The sequence below is a fragment of the Cyprinus carpio genome, chromosome B13 (genome assembly GCF_018340385.1).
Source record: "Cyprinus carpio isolate SPL01 chromosome B13, ASM1834038v1, whole genome shotgun sequence".
Lineage (NCBI taxonomy): Eukaryota > Metazoa > Chordata > Actinopteri > Cypriniformes > Cyprinidae > Cyprinus > Cyprinus carpio.
In genome coordinates this window covers 20,458,747-20,473,194 of record NC_056609.1, presented here as the reverse complement: position 1 = coordinate 20,473,194, position 14,448 = coordinate 20,458,747, and the positions used below count along the sequence as shown (strand labels likewise).

At 35.9% G+C, this 14,448-nt stretch overlaps 1 protein-coding gene across 1 annotated transcript in view; it reads left to right on the top strand.

The window, feature by feature from the left end:
* zcchc24 (zinc finger, CCHC domain containing 24) overlaps nt 1-14,448 on the top strand; it is a 34,725-nt gene that overhangs the window by 3,941 nt on the left and 16,336 nt on the right. The window lies entirely within an intron of this gene.

The following is a 14,448-nucleotide window of genomic DNA, read 5'->3' as shown; positions in this document are numbered from 1 at the left end:
TATTACAACAGCATTCTCAGAGCGATGTTTACCCTCAGGACAAGGAAAAAATATGTCCAGGCTTCTTTAAAAACTATTTTAGTTTCAGTTTTTAAACACAAATTGGTAGTTTTAGTGTAGAGCACTGTTTGTTCCTGAGTTTTTTCCCTGTCTTATCTTTTGCTTTCTTCATTCCAATATTGATTTCATGAATAAAAAATAGTTTTTTACTTGCAAAAGTTCCAGAAACAAAGATAAAATACAAGTGTTTGTGAAGGAGACAGTGTCATCTTTAATTTGAAGCCTTTAGTGTTTTATAGTCTTTGGACATTGAGACAGGGTGAGGTTCTTGTTCAGGCCCAGACTCAAGTCAGAGCTGCATGGAATGGTAATGCAGACCAGATGTGGGATTAAAGTGGCAAACCTCCCTTTATGAAAGATGATGAGGGTTCCCTGCAGACTGCTAAAAGTCCTATCATGATAAAATATCTCCACCTCTTTGTGCACGGCTCAGGTAATTTACGGACTTTTCCTTTGACATTATCAACATGGTGCACTGAAATACACTGATGTTTGTTTTTATAAGGGCGTTTGCTCTCCCTGATGGGTGACGGAAAATATTGCTCATGTGCCATTAGGCCTATAACAGATTGGACTGAAGTTGTATCCGTGTTATGATGTAATTGTGGATTAATTTACAACAACATAGCATTCATGGTCATATTACGTTAAATGTGATATTATTGTTATTGCCATTATGATATTAAGTTATTTTCAAAAGCAGGGCTTTTCAAACTTTTGGTTCTAAGGGCCCTAAATATGATGATTTCTATTTCTAATATATATATAAATAAATAAATAAATATATAAAGTTTGTTTTCATGTGTGAAGACACTTTTAAACTGTCTGAAAAAAATGTGATATGAAGTGATATGTCTTTTTAATTTTATTGATCTTTTCTCCACTTTATCTTTTTGTCCACTCTTTGAGTAATATTAGATGTGTAAACTTTAAAAGACATACTTTCAGTTCATTTCAACCGTATTTATATTTTGTGGTTCAAAATAAATATTGTTCCAGAGCAGATTTACAGTTAACTTTGTCAGCACTAAAAATACATAATGAAAATATGAAATTTCCTCTCAAATTTTCTTTGCTTTGATAGTCACCCCTTGTCTACAGGAATCTGCACAATGGGGTTCACTAAGTTGGTATCACCCTTTCATGTTAAACAGCTTAAAGAACAAATTATGAGTTTTATTAGGACAAAACACTGCAGGCTATAATACTAGTCTGAGACTAGTCAGTAAATCACTGTCAGAACTGTCCTGTTTTACATTTCAGTTGCTTGTGTGAATGCCAGTGGAAACATAAGAAAAGTCCTGTTCCCCGATAGTGTCCACACCTACTCAATTCAACACTTTTGCAGTTTACCTCCCTCTGTGGTCTCACTTTCTGTGATTTACATTCCATTTGTCATATGCCGCATCCACGTATTTACTCATCCGGATGCAGCGATTCGCCCTCAATTCCTGCCAGTAAGGACAGTTGAAAAATGATGAATGTGGTGAGTCTGATCTTGTCTCAGAGGAAATGAATTCCTGGGTAAGCTGGTCTCCACTAAGGGTTTGTCCTGTCCAGAGGACTACATACTCCCTGCCAACACAAACACTGAGGATTTGACTTCACAGTGCACAGTGGGACCTGTGATCTAAAGCCAGAGCTAAGAATCACATTCTCATGTGTTCTCCCAGCGCACCATCTAGGTCTCCATTCGTTTCCCAGCAGACAAGGTGCAATGGGCCAAGCCAGTCAGGGCAGGGGCCGAGTTTCAAAACACAGCCATCCCGGGGACTGAAGCTGGCTGTGGCGGGGGTGTCTCGGCCAGATAGGAATTGGGGAATGTCATGGCTCGGTTGGAGCAGAGCGTGGGGGCAGAAAGTGTGGTGGTTATGTCTTCTGGTGTGTGTGGTTCAGACTCGCATATGCCACCTAGGGGAAGTGGTTCTGGCCCTAGCAGAGCTCCACAGGGAGCGCTAGTTAGAAAAGAACACCACTGAGCAGGCAGCTGTTTGAGCAACTCTGCTCTGCCCAGGGGCAGCTAGTGAGAGTTATGTAAACAAGCTTGACTAAACGGGGGAACAGTTTTGCCCTGTCATTCATTACCCAGAATTCCAGAGACCTCAAAAAGCTGTGGCCCAGTTCTACTTGTTTATATTATGCCAGTGAATATCTGATTGTTTCAGCCGATGAGGCTCAATCTACCTCTCATACAGAGGTGCGGTGGGATTTCCTCATGGAAAATGTGTGCGCTGGAATGCGGCTAGTAGAACTGTAAGAGCCCTGCATGTAAGCTCAGCTCGTGAGTCATGTCCTCTGCAATGCATCCCTATTGCCAATGCCCTTTTTTGTGTCACAGTCTCATAGTGACACTGGATGTTATTCACTGCAAGTATTCTGACTCCCACCCTCAGCTCATCAATGTGAGTATTGTTAGGAAATCGTCGAAACATGGTACAGGCTGCAGAAAAGAATGCCTTTTGTTGTACGAAGAAATTACTACAGGGACACAATTAGGGATATGCCGGTATCAAATTTTCATGTTGCGATTAATTGCTAAAGCTTTTATCATGGTATACTGTATTATCATGATATTAAAATTTAGTTTCAAAAAAGTGTTATAAAAAAGTATAACAGGTTTAATAACTTTTTTCTTATAACAAAAATAACTGAACATTTAAAAACAATAAAGCTTAAATTAAAAATCTTACACAGATTAAAGTGCAAAATAATTATAAAGACCAATAGGTATCACTTTACAATAAGATCTCATTAGTTAGCTTTAGTTAATTTAGTTAACATTAACAATGAGCAATAGCTGCATTTGCTACAGAATTATTAATCTTTGTTTAAAAAAATACAACTCTTAGTTCATGTTAGCTCATTAAATAACAGTTGCAACTTTTGATTTTAACAGCGTTATTAAATAATATAATTACCTAATGAATTAATGAATGTTTAGAAGAATTTTCATTGGGAGTTTGTTAACAAATGAATTATCTTATGTCAACTAATGAATCCCAATGTAAAGTGTGACCGAACAATAAAGAATCAAAACATTTTCAAACATCTAGGCATGTTGTAATCCAGATTAAAATGTAAAAAAGTTTGAAAATAAATAGCCTATTATAAAGTCTAAATATTTAAGTATTTGGCACTGTGATGAACACCATAGTGAATACAAAAATCGTTTCAGAAACAAAAAGTAATGCAGCGGCTCTGTTGATGGGGTTTCCGGGATAACGGCTGCATTTCTGTTTAGTGCCATCTGCTGTCAGAGCGTGAATGTGCGCTTTCATCCAGAGTGTCTTTCACGTGCTCCACAATGTGCTTTTCATCTATGCTTGTTTACATCAGAGTGCGCATGCATCTGTGACGCAGCATACAGGGGTGTTGTGCATTGTGACCAATGGGAAAAGTCTTCTTAAAATGCATTCATAATTCTGAATAACTTATAATAAATAATTATTCACGGTATTTTGAAGTGGCCATGATAACAATATCGTACATATTAATTACCGTGATATATCGCTTTTCCGAATACCGGCACATGTCTAGTCACAATCATGTTTCTGTCTTCTACTTACATTTACCCTGCTTGATGTGTTGTGTTAGTGTAGTGTATTAGTTACTTAGTGTATTTTCTACTAAAATTGTAGATGGAATGTGATTGGTTAGCTGGGCCAGTGTGTTGTGATTGGCACCACTCAGCGCCTGTCATGCCAATTACCATAGCCGCCTGCGAGCTTCAGTGTAAATATTGTGTCACTATCAAATCAATTTGAGCGCGATTTAAACCTGGATGATTATTACCACTCTAAGTTTGTCTGCCTTGGGAAAGCTAGCGTGTCTCCGACATTGTGTTAACACTCGTTGCCTTCTCTATTGCAGCTCAAGCAGGTCTCGTCCCATTCGTCGGTATTTGTGATATCACAAATCCCGGGAAATATGCGTTGTAGTCCAAACGAGTTTTTGAAAAATGATTTCTGAAAATATCTCCTTTTGAAGTGGACTTTGCACTTTGTAACCTTGCAGATCTTTTTTATGCTCAAACAGCAACATTACAGACAATCCAATCCAATTTTACTTTACTGTTGGTTGATAAAAATAACATTATAGTTGATGGGAGAATGCTAAATTAAACCAAATAATCACACATTTTATGTATTAATTTAAACATGTATTAACATTTAACAAAATAGCATGTGAAAACTGTCTTGATGAAAACCTGAACACCAATATTGTGAATTCTATATTTTTAGTTATTCGTTGTCTCTGTTTAAGCACTTTGCTGTAGTAAGAGCATATTCACAATGTGATTTGCATATTCTGACTCGCATGTAACTTAGTTCAGGTTGACTTCTGCATTCATTTTAATGCAATACAGAAGATTTAAGCTGTTTATATTTATGTTGTGGATTTATGTAATTAATCTCATATATGTAGGGTCTAATTAATTAACTTTCCATTGATGCACTTCATTTCATTTTATTGTTTTCCTTCAGCTCATGCAGCTCAATCATTATTAGCTACTTTTATTGGATTTATATCAAATTCTTTCTAGATTTTTATCTTCAAAAAACATTGTTAGTGCCCTATTAATGTCTTGCAGTGTTTTTCTCATCATATTTTGTTAATAATATCGTTGAAACGAAGTAGTTCAGCATGTGCATTTTTTGTCTTGTCTTCAGTATCTCTTATAAAGTAAAAACACCCTTTGTTCATGAACATTTTTGTCAGTAATTTCATTGACAAGATTAATGCTGCATACTGAATTTGCATGAAATTCTGCGATAAACCAGATATGGTAGACTCAGCTGGGGTCTGTAGTCTGCATATCCTTTGATGAGAAAATGGAAGATTCTCTTATGTTAATCAAAAACACACGAATGCCATTGATTTCATACAGAGCTCTCATTATTCTTTTGACATAATGCATCTCTTGTTCAAACTGTAATCATGGCAATGGAATGTGTGTGTATATATATATATAGCCTTATTTCGTCTTCCTCCAGTTTCCCAATGTTCTGTTTTTGAGTAGCTTTTTACAGTTGAAGCTTGTTTACTATTCAATTTATGTGGAATTTTAGAGGTTTGTTGATGGTGCAGTTTCTGAAAAAGTCAATATAGTTAAAATATTGTTGTAATTTTACTATTACTATTTTGCAATTTCTTATGTTTATTTTTTAAATGAATCCCATTATTTGCCATTTGTGATGGTGCTTTGGTCAAGTCTGTTTTTATTTTCAGCATAACACAAATGTTACCCGTATGTTGCATTATTTAGTTCCTCTATGTGTTGTGGGCCACTTAAGTCTATTGATTAAAGGTGGCAGATTCAACACTCTGAAGGCTATTTTGAACAAATGGTGCCCCATCATCATCAGCATGAGTGAAATCTACCCTAGCACTTCACAGTCTGCCAACTTCATTACTAAACTTGCTAGTTTTATTACACCAAGCATTTTGTCCGCCGTTGGTCAGAGCGATAAAGCTTTTATGATTTGTTGTTGCTGTTATCATTATGTAAGATAGTGAAATTATAAACATTAGCCTGGGGTTGTGTAATTTCGTTTGACAAGAAACCTTTGTTTGAGACAAACTTCCATTACAACTGCTCCTGCCTGTGAAAGGAAAACACTCTGATGTAAGAGGCAATCACTGAGCTCTTAGGAGACAGTCACCTTCTCCTCAGTCTCTTGCTGAGATAATTACATAAACATAGCTCTAATAGGGAGCCAAAATGACAATGCATTTCCTGCTTCTTAATAGAAACAAATAAATAGCTGTAACTGCATACATAAGCAACTCCATTTTCAATCCGAAACTATGTCAGGCTCGAGTAATGAGGTGTGAATATGTATTGTTAAAATGCTTTGTAATATATAGTGCGTACTTGGACGTTTGACAGTTCTGTTGCTCTGAGAGTGCTGGAAAACTTTTAATGACTTTATCAAAAGCCATATACGTTCAGTGATGTGATATAAATCACAGGACTCTTGGTCAGATATGGATTTGACTAAGTGTGCCTTTGTTGTAATGTACACTATATATTATCTTTATCTGTTTTCTGGACAATTAATCAGGCAGTTGTTTAAATCTAGAAAGATTTATGAACTGAGTTAGAGCTGATTCTCTTCTGCACCGAAACATGCTGTCAAACATTTCTGGTAATGCTAACGATGTAAAACTGCTTCAGAAATATCTATCTTTATAAATAAGTCTTTTTAGTTTTGAAATCCAACTTCAACTGACTATTTAGATATATATATATATATACAATTAATTTCAATAGTTTTGGATTTGAATTTAGTGTCATTTCATAAAAAATCTCTTTTACTGTGCAGTTAAACTGACAGGGATCACATACAGTATGGCTCTTCTGAAAAGAAAAATAGTTTTATCATAGTTACCATTGATTGAGTTTACTGGCATTGTTACAGAGAAAATCAGCTCCAAAGTTTTTCTACAAAGACTGATGTTATTGTAGGCAAATTGCACTTAGTAAATGAATCTGAGCGTGATGTTGCTTCATAAATCTGTTTGTATTCATGTTTGTCCAGACCAGCTGCTCAGTGTTTCTCACAGCCTGTCAGTTTGCTGTCCTGGGAAACAACCAGTCTGATGTTGCAATGCAGATTTAGTGCTCACATTCATGGTCCAAAAAATGTGTTTTGGTTGTTTTTATGTATAGCATAATTATGTACAATAATAAAAGTATTTTTGAACTATAATGATTCATCTAATTTGATTATTATTATTATACTATTAATATATTTTTAAAAAAAACGCATCATGGTTACGCAGAACTGTTTTCAACATTGATAATTATAATATGTTTTTTTTCACCAAATGATCATAGAATGATTTCTGAAGCATTAAGCATTTTGTGATAGTAATGTGCATGTACATCAGTACTGTATATTTCTAAATTAGAAATGTAAGTGCGCTTGTAAGAAGTGCAATAAACAGAAATTGGGTGCCTCTTTATTTAAATACATCTTAATAAAGCATCAGTTTCGCAGATGGTGTGATTAGAGGAGTCCTTGTCAGGAATTCAAAACAGTCAGCTGATGAAGGCCAGCACTAGGGAGAGCACACTTAACACACTTCCTCAAAACGGAAATCAAAGTTAAAACAATATGAAAAGCTGGTTTCCTGCCAGCTACTTTGTGTTCTCTACACAGAGAATAGCACTCTTCCTCTGACTTTTGCTGATACAACAGCAAATGCGCCTCCCTCTTTCTGTCTTTCTGGCCTGTAGATGTCCCTTTGCATGAGAGCTCTATATGTCAACAATCAGAGGAGGATAATGATAACATCTCTTCAAGTGAGAGTTATGATCTGTTGTCCTATTTAGAATTGAGAAGACCGCAAATGTGACTGGTGTTCTGCTTCAGAGTAGTTTTTTTGTTTTGTTTTGTTTTGTTTTTAAAGCATGCTTTCCTCAAAGAGATTAATGAGGACAAATTAAAGGACACAGTGGCATTCTCAGTCTTAAAAAAAGACCCTCAAAATAATGACAGAGATTTCTGCTTTGTGCAGACAGGGTATATAGCTGGGATAAAGAGACTAAGACGTTCAACCCTTCACTGATGTGGACCAGAGTACTGAGTATAATTATTCAATAAATCCATTGTAATTATCTTTTCATTAACTTTTATTTGTCCAGAATCCTTTATAAAGATTTCAATCATTTCTCAGTGAGAGGTTGTAGTCATGTCTGGTCTTGTGAGAACAAAAGTTAATGAAAGAAAACAAATATAAGAAGTGGATGTCAACACTAATATTATACAATCTGCTTGTAAAAAATTACATGATAAACTTTGATTTGTGGGCTTTTGATTATGATTAGGAGATTTTCTGTTTTAGTTCATCTGTGTTGTATTTGGTTCTCTGGGCTTTTTCTTACTGAGACCAGACTGATTTCTTAAAGGCATAGTTCACCCAAAAATAAAAATGTCTTCATTTACTCACCTCACGTAAATCCGAATCTGTATTTTTATTCTATAGAATACAAAAGAAGAAATTTTGAGAAATGTCTCAGAGATTTTTGTCCATGCAATAAAAGTTGTAACTAATCAGTTACCAACATTCTATAATATATCTTTTTTTGTGTACTACAGAAGAAACAAATATATATTTTTGGGCGAACTATACCTTTAAAGGGATGTAAGGTTACAGGAAGTCACCTTCTAAATTATTATTGTTCAAAGTCGCTCTTGTGTGCCACTAACTTTTAAACCATAGACAAAGCCACCATAAACCTGCACAAGGTCATTGGTATTGTTACCAAGAGGTTGTTTGTTGTTATTAGACTATGTAAGACCTACAAGTTCCTTTGATTATATTGTACCAACCTAATAACTTTAGTGGAATGACCATTTGTTTGTCCTTATCTAACATGGAAACACATCCTGCCCGGCTTAGAAGAACAGATAATGTACAACCATGAGCTCATCTGGTATCATATAAACAGATAACCCTGACAGATCCATCCCTCTCACCACAGTCACTAGATTCCAAATTGAATGCCATCGCTCATATTTTGACCTCAGGATGTGAAAGGGCTGATGTAGAGAGTCTTCTATTCAAAACGAATATTATTGAGGCCTAACTGGCAGTGTTCTTACTGAGGGCACACGAGCACAGTAAGATGGTTTCAGAAGAATAACACAGCAAGCTTTGTGTTCAGGTCTGAATCGGGACCGTCAGGAAGGGCCTAGTGCTGGGAATGGCCAATGTTAATTAAGGGTCCCATTGTTTGTCTATAGGATCCCCAGACGTAGGGGTCAGGAAGTCAGCTCGTATTGTTCACCCAGTGGGAAGCTGACTACAGCACAAGCGGAGACCACAGATCTTTTTTCTTTTTTAATCACAGAACAGGCAATCTCCTGTTGGACTTATCTTCTATTAGCAATAGAGTTTGTTATTATGGAGGACCAAGGAAGATAATCTATAGCATGAAAGTCTATAACATGACAGGATATCATTCTGCAGGCTGACAAATCATTGAGGAGAGGCGTTCAAGCCAGGTAGCTGTCAAATAATCATCACTTAAAACTGTTTTTTTTTTTTTTATTGCAGTGGTTGCAAGACTACCACTTTATTAATATTACTCCTTCCTCTTTCTACTTCTTTCTTCTTTACATCAAAACATATTTAGAAGTAATAATAAACTTACAGACTATTTATTTCTGTAAATAAAATAGATTTTCTGCCTCTGTGGGGTGTTGTAAACATTAATTTATTTATTTAAATCCATGTTTTAAAATATCCCATTGATTTACATTCAAATGTTTGGCATTAGTAATCATAATGATGACAGTGGTGATGTTATTGTAATGTGTGCATTTTGAAATCGGATTGGTTTTCTTTTCCTCAGTTTAATGGCACACTTATATCTGACAGGACAATTTTGCATGCATTTAATGCAGTGTTTAATTTACACAGAACCATTAATAATATTATTTTTCACCAGTGCAAGCAAATCTAGTTCCAGATTTTTTGATGATGATGTTATGATGATGATGGTATCATATTTGTTGGTCACTCAAGTTGCTGACCATTTCTTGCCACATTATAAACACTGAAACTGAACTTTTATTTCCAGATAAGTGGTAAAACAATATTCCCGACTGCTATTTTTGTTTATATGCAAAAAATTGATTTCTTGATGTTGTAAGAATGACAGAGTTAAACCCATACTGTGGTGTACTGGTTCTTGAGCCCGGCACAAAGGACATACAAAAGAGGCTCTTGTAGCGAGCTGGAAGACCTGTGTTGTTGAGTCATTGTGGCGGCTGGAAGGACTCAGGGAAGTAGTGGGGGTGTGAGGGAGAGAATGACTGAGGGGGGAAGGGCAGTATGGGAATGTTTTTACAGTCTGACCTGTGATCTTCCTTCCATTCTGCTCCAGTCCTCCTCTGACACATTGAATCTGTGTGGTTCCTGGTCTCCCAAAAAGTTATTTGGACACTTAGTCATGTATAAATGTCAAAATATCAAACCAAATGGCATTTATTTTTAAGAAATACACATTTTTCAATAGATTCGAAATTAAGTCAAAAAGTATTTCAATACTTTCTGGTCATCCGATGTTAGTGGAACATGCCCATAGTAAATGTGATAAACTATATCTATAGTTACTCTGCTGGACACCTGTGTGAACTTGACTTCACACATCGACCAAAAATCACTGTGAAGCCAGTTGGTTAAAATTCATTGCAAAAAATATCTATAAGGTTATTCTGTAGAGTCGTTTGTTTGCAGATGCAATTTGGTTCACTATTTAGTGCAATACAAGTAATAAATTTCTAGTTGTCCAAATACTGTACTTTTTGGGCCCACTTTACCGTGCATACATCTTTCAAGAGATAGTATATATAGTTTTAGTGCTTGTGTGTGTATGGGAGAGAGAAACTGGCGAGGCTATCTGAGAGAAGACAGTGAAACAGGCTAAAATGTAAACAGATAGAGCTTATCTCCATGGCTGGAGACATAACAGACAGCCCTCTATCTGGACACGGCTGAGAGCAGCTCATCCGAGGAACGACATGCGTTTACATGGATATTTACTACATAATAAATCCCTCGTTGTTATCATAGCATAGTCAGATAAACAGATAGCATGATGATACAGCGACAAACCACACTGTAAAATAGCTCACACATGCACAGCCACATCCTAAATGCTCAGCTGAAGAGAAAAACGTGTCTCCCTTACGAAAAAACAGTGGTGCAATATGTCCTTTTCGCTATGTCAACCATGTGCTCTGAAATAAGATGGAAACCTTCAGATACATTACCTCGATCTTTTTACACACGAGCCAATCAACCTGCTCATGTCATTCATTGCTTCGGTAACTTAATCCCATTTTGCAGCTGTACAAGTCGTTAGGGTTAGCTGGGTTGGCACAGAGATCCTTGGGATTTGGATTTTTGACCATTACAGATAAAAGGATCTTTTGCATGTTAACATTTTGAGAAATAACGTGGGGACATTTTTAAGAGGCGATCACTATCGGGAATTAGGCTGTTGAGGGTCTTGTGTCATAGTCTGAAGCAACAGATTTAGTTTGTGTAAAACTGTTGCTATGCCACCATCCGATACAGTCCACAATTCCCATCTAATGTGTCATCCGTTTTCAAGGACTGCACGTTGCATTAAGAAGATGAATGTACGTGTGCCGAGAGAGAGAAGATTTCAAACCCGATCAGAACCAATTAATAGAAATGTCAGCATTACCCACGCGAGATATTTTGCCAATGCCAGCTAGTGTTAATGCGAAGCCCTAGCATTTTTCCAGGGAAACCAAATACATAGAAAACATTTATCTACACATTGGGCCAAGAGAAAACCTTCTCCTGAGAAACCGAAGAACACAATGTGCTCATTCATAAATACAACTCCCACCCGTACTCTTTTCAAATACAACACCAATTTGAACCTGTTAGCCCAGAGTCGGTTTTATTAATAACATAGTTAAAATAATGTTTTGAGAAATATTAAAGGGTAATCCAGTTAAAGCGATTTCAGATATGATTCATATTAGTTTGCTAAGACAAGTAAACATGCTCTGGTTTGTTTTAGGGGATGGAGGGCTTACTGTACCTGTATTACAGCCATTCTTTTTCAGCTTGAGAATTATGTTTTCGAAATGTATTCTGCCAGGATACTGTTCTCAGAGACAGTATAGCATAATTAACATCCTTTTTGGGAAATTGATATCAGATATTTCATTAGTTTGGCGGGGTGGCCAACACCATTTTCACTGATGGACCAACTCAAACTTATTTTGTGTCTTATTTTTGTTTGGACAGTATTTCATCTCAATATCTTGGCAAGAAAAGTACTGCAAAGTTTTGTTGAGATGTCTTTTTTCTACTCTACAACATCAAACAAAAGACCCCTGGACAGCAAGAGCGGTTCCCATAACCTCTGGTTCATAAAATGTCACTCATAATTTGATTACTCTCTTGACTGACAAGCCTCTGCGATAAGGAAACGCATCATTTATAATGCTAGATCAGTAGTTGCAGCACACAACCAACAACACGTGTCTCTGTGATGTCTTTTCCTGTAAAACTAGAAAGAAATGACCTGGAATGAAGCTCATCCTTGATCCTTGAGAAGAGACTAAACAGCTCTTAGTGTGCAGGCCCTCTCAGAACAGTCTGTTTAGATCTCGCTTGATCTCTTCTCGGTTACCGATGGCAGGTTGGTTTGAAGCTGCAATATGTGAGAAATTATGCAGTTGTGTTGTAGGCGCAGCCAACATTCATGTCTTCTAGATGAATCGGGTTATTTACATCTTATCCAGGTTCCAGGAAATTGCAGAAATATGGTTTTGGCCTAGACTGTTTTTGTGTTCATTAATTGGATAATTAATCTTAGGAAAAACAATGCAAAATGTATTATTTACACAGCAGATGAATTATAGATGCAGTAAAGATATGCTTTCTGTAGCCCTATATATTGATGATTCCTTGTAAATATGATGATTCTTCGAAAAGATCCACAGTTTTTTTTCTTTTTCAAGAAATATCCTTAGTAAAAAAGTAATATATTTAAAATACTGTACATGTATTTCATACTAAGTATAGTTCAAATCTATTAGCATATTTACTGACATATCGCTTAAGACGTACTGATATAAAAATTGTAATTAAACTTTATTTGGAGTACTTGTGCACAATGCACATTTCTTAATATTAAGCCTAAAATGTGTTTAATGTCACTATTGAAGAGGATTGTATGATCTTTGAAAACCATTGGTCATTAAATACATAATATTTAAAGTGTACGTGAATTATACCTGCAATAGTTCCACTTTAGTATAATCAAATATACTTCAGTATATTTTTAGTTGGACTTTAGCACTACTATTGTACAATTAAATTGCAAGATTAATTGTTCCAATTTAGCAGACTTAGTATACCAGTTAAGTATACCAAAAGTACAATTGCAGGGTATTTTTTATTAATATTTATTCATAAATATGTAATTGTATTTGTAGTACTACTAATCATAATAAATGTATGTCAAATACTTTATAGTATATTTATAGTATATTTATTTTTCACTATATTTATTTTCACTTATACTTTTATTCAACAAGCCAAGGATGCATTAAACCGATCAAAAGTGATAGCAAAGGCTTATACACTGTTTTACAAAACTATTTCAAATAAATGCCATTATTTTTAATTTTTCATTCTTACATTTTTTTTAAACAATTTGTTTAAATTCATGGTTTACACAAAAATATTAAGTAGCACAAAAATCAGCACCAAATCAGCATATTAGAATGATTTCTGAAGGATCATGCGACACTGAAGAAAGGACTAATGGCTTTACCATCACAGGAATAAATTACATTTTGAAATCTTAAAATAGAAAATGTCCATTTAAATTGTTATATTTTCTCCACAACATTGCTGTTTATTATTTTTGATCAAATAAATGTAGCCTGGGTGTGAGCATTAGAGGCTTCTTTTAATAACATGTAAAAAGTCCTAGCAACTCCAAACTTTTGAACGACAGTCCTAATGTAAATACAAGCTTATTTGTCCATTGCTATTTTATGAGGAGAGCATTACAACAAAGGGCCCTGGATGTTAAAGATGCTGTATGTATGATTTTGACCCTACTAAAGCTTAAAAATACCATAATATGTTTGCAGATATTTAAGAAACATGCTAAGTTAACATAATTGTTTATCTGAAAAACAATGCTACAGTCAGTTATTCTCCTTTGAAAATGTGTGTTCGGGGCCGGAATCTCAGACTTTGTTTTGGTTTGTGAAACCCGCCCACTGGCAGTTTAACCAATTGTATTTCGGAACCCCTGGTTGGCAGTTGGCGGAAAACACAGCGTATTTAATTTCATATACTGTCAAGTGCACTCGTTCCTGTTGGTGTCGTCAATCTGGCAACCTGTGTCTGCATCAAGTCTGAGGAGGAGGGACCGGGTGAAAAAAAACCCTCTCCAATATTTTGAATTTGGACTGCAATAGCTAGTTCAACCACTCTGTGTCAATCCTACATACAGCAGCTTTAAATCATGTCTGAATTAACACACCATCCTAGTTTGAAAGCAGCAGAGGTTAGTGGCCTCACTGACACTGCTGTGACTGTGTGTGATGAACTCCTAATTAGAGGAGGAATGCCAAACTTGCTTGTCTAACAGGCACAGTGAGCTGTCTTGCCTGACAGTGCACAGAGAAAATGCCTTCATTTAAGCCCACATTTGTTTTGACTAAATTTAAATTTCCCTTGGATCCTGGATTCAGGTTTTGATCTACAGTACAGGCCCACTTAGAGTGTTCACCCACATGATGGCTAACGCTTGTGTTTGATAAGCCCTCTTGAAAAATATCAGTGATTTGCCAGCTATTTGCCTGTCAC